Source organism: Rousettus aegyptiacus, unplaced genomic scaffold (assembly GCF_014176215.1).
Source record: "Rousettus aegyptiacus isolate mRouAeg1 unplaced genomic scaffold, mRouAeg1.p scaffold_m13_p_12, whole genome shotgun sequence".
In the NCBI taxonomy this organism is placed as follows: Eukaryota; Metazoa; Chordata; class Mammalia; order Chiroptera; family Pteropodidae; genus Rousettus; species Rousettus aegyptiacus.
In genome coordinates, this window is record NW_023416287.1 from 84,720,310 (window position 1) to 84,723,755 (window position 3,446).

Below are 3,446 nucleotides of genomic sequence, written 5' to 3' on the forward strand. Positions count from 1 at the left end.
GGATAGAAAAGAGGGTACGACTTCAATAAACAATGGGGAATGTGAATGGATAGACCACAGTGCCCGGCCAGGCATGGGGGACAACTGAGAGAAAGTGTTTCAGGAGCATCCCTTGGACTCCTGGCTTGTACGACTTGGTGAGCAGCTGTGTCATACTCAGAGACAGAAAAAAGAAGGGGGGAGAGAAAATGTGGGTGGCGACCTTGTTTCTTTAGCCAGATGGGCTACGGGACCAGCTAAGGCGTTCAGCAGGCAGTGGGTCCGGTGAGGGCTCAAGACTGAGGTCAGAGCTACAGATAAATGTAGGAGTCAGTATAGGATATTGACTAGGGAGCAGATGAAGTGTGGGAGAAAAAAAAAAAAGACATACAAGGACAGAACAAAGGGGGAAGCTATTAAAGGAGCCTAAAAAGCCACCATTAACGTAGGAAGAGCAAAAGAGGAAAGTGGACCCGGAGACAGAGAAAGTGATTGCTAAGAAGGAGGGCATGCTCATGGGGGTGGCCACGATGCTCCCCAATGCCGCCTCCCGATATTCCAGCCCTTGGGTAACTCCCTCCCGTGAGTGCGGGCTCAGTTTGGCAGCTCGCCCCTAACTAAAAGAATATGGCAAACCTGAGGGAGGTTAGGTTATAAAAGAGACTGCCGCTTCCATCTGGGGCACTCTCTCTCTTTCTCTTGATCTCTCCCTTGAATCACTCGCTCCTGTGGAAGCCAGCTACCACGACGTGAGGCAGTCTTGGGGGAGGAGAAGCCAGCTGCCAGGCCAGGGAGCCTGTGGAGATGCCCGTCTGGTGACCTAGCGAGGCCTGCGGGCAGCCATGGAGTGCGCCTGGAAACAGCGCCCCCGAGTGGGGCCTTGAGGTGGCTGCAGCGCCCCCCTCCCCCCAACAGCTTAACTCTCCCCTCAGTAGTCTGAACCCAAACCCCCCAGCTGTGCCATTTCTGGCTCCCTAATACACAGAAACTGAAATAATATTTGCAGTGTTAAGCCACCAAGCTTGGGACGATTTGTTGTGCAGCTGTTGATAACTAATACAATCACCCTGCAAATGCAGCCAAGAATAAGATAGATAAGAACAGAAGAGCCCCTGCTCACTGTGCAGTCATAATTTCTATTTTGCTACACACACGCCTGTCAGTTTTGAGGGGTCACTCATCATATATTCCGACCTGTAAAACAGGAGCCTAGCTGTGCGCCGAGAAGCAGGGCAGTGTCGTGGGTACAGGGCGCAGGCTGGAATCAGAAGACTCAGGCTCAGATTCCCGCTTGCTTCTTACCCCCGAGCAGCCTCGGCGCCCTTATTCTTACAAACGATACTGACAGGATCCCCGGCAGGGCGGGCGGGGGCCGTGAATGTGCAGAGAGGAAGAGGAAGAGGGAGAGAGACGAACCGCGGGTCCACGTTCCCACGCTGACGAAGTCTTCGCCTCCGTCGGTCACTCTGTATTTTCTAGTCCATCACTGTTTTTCCCCCTGAGATACAATTCCTTATTCAATATGTTTACAAACCAGACCTTTATCTTCCTTGGTTGAAGTTCACGATCGTGCAACCTCCATCCCGGATTTCACCAATACACTTTCAGGACAATCCTAAGCCCACACCTCCCGGCCCATCCCTAATCGGTAACCCCACTGACAAGCGTTATAAAAGCATGCATCGACTTTCTCGCTACACAGGAATGCCCGGTCCTGTACCTCACCCTCACCCCGCACCTGCGCCCCGTGGTAGCTCCAGGAGCCTGGGTCACCAGCCGCCCACCCTCCAGAGTTACTCGCCTTCGAGACCGGGTAAAGCGCAGGTGCCGCATGCCCCAGGCCTCCCTCCTCCTTCTCCTGTTTCCTCCAGGGCACATCTCATGGCTCTTCTTTATTCTTACCTCTGGGATTAGGGTCCTGCCTTTCCGGATTAACCATCTTCACTGTTTTCGGTCTCTCCAGATCGAGACGGCTGAAGGTCCCCCCACTTTCTCCCACTTGTGGCCGTGGCCTTTCTGACCCAATCGACTCTCACCTCCCTTGTTCACAGAGCTGCTCACGCACTGCTGCTGACGGCCCCGCTGGCTCTCCTCTGTGGCTACTCTCTTCTCTCCCGTCACCCGTCACCCCTGGATTTTTTTTTAACCCTCGCATCTTCTCTGGCCCCTCCTACCATCTCACCTTCCACCTCCAGGTGGCGCCCTTGCACCGGTAAGGGCGGAGGGCAACAGCTCCGTCCTTTCCGGATTCATTCTGCACTGTCCCCCAGCCGGCCGCCTGATACCCCGTCTTCCTTACCCAGACTCTGCACGGTCTTCATTCAGACATCGTCGCTGTGCCCTTGTTCTCCCCACCTGAAATACTTCCGCGGACAGCGTGTTTACGGGAATAACTTTTAAACTGCACCTATAATCCGTGTGTCTTTGGACTCTAAGCCTCGCTGTTCTCATCTGCAGGGACAGTAACAGTGGCCACCTTAAACTGAGGTGAAGTAATTCCAGTGATATAATGTGTGCAAACGCTAGGCACAGTCCCTGGCCCACAGTAAGCAAGCAATAAATGTCATTATTGGTGTCCTCATCAACATAGTCAGCTGTGTCCTATACAAACTGCGGTCTCTCATTCTTTAGGTGAAAACTTACTGGAATGTGGTCTAACTCCATCTTTCCTGGGGTATACTTCTGTAGAATCCCCAAATGCCTTTCTTTTCCAAAAATATCGCCCCCCCCCAAAAGGAGCCCCAATTGCTCAATCTCACTGTTTTATTTCCGGAAAGAATGGTGAGGACTTTTAGTCTTAAACATGCTAAATAAAATCTCAACAAGTTTCTTCCAAGAGTCCTGTCTCTTTTTCTCCTATGAGATCGCCAAAATGAATCCATTTTCCCTATTGATCGAAAGCTCACACCAAACTTCTTACTGGGAAGAATCTGGTTTGCTGAAAAATATTTCCGTCTGGTACACCCTCACTGAAGTGACAGTTGGGGTGCCCAGCTGCATGTAATCTCTTGTTGGACACCTGTTCCCATCCCTTGTCAAAAGAATCCTCACAACAGCAACAACAAATGTGCTTTTGATGGCATGTTTATGGTGTTCCTATCCTCCTTCACGAACTTTCCAGATTGTCTTTACTTCTCTCTTTATCCTACTCCTTCCTATCTATAAACTATACGAAAGTCGAAGTAGACGAAACAGACATTCAGATCGCAGTCGCCCCCTTCCTTTCTCCTCCTCGTTCTCTTTATCCTCAGTCCCTCACTCAGCAACTCCACATTTTGCTGTCCCTTCTCCTTCTCTAAGTTCCCACTGCGATGGACTCCAACCAGTCACATCCAAAAAGTCATATCCAAAATCCTCTGTCCACGACAGGGCGCTCGTGCAGAGTACTGACCCCAAGAGGTTACAAAAACCAGACCCGCCTCCAGCTCTAACTGCCACCACTGTCTACGTCTTAAGCCACGTCTGTG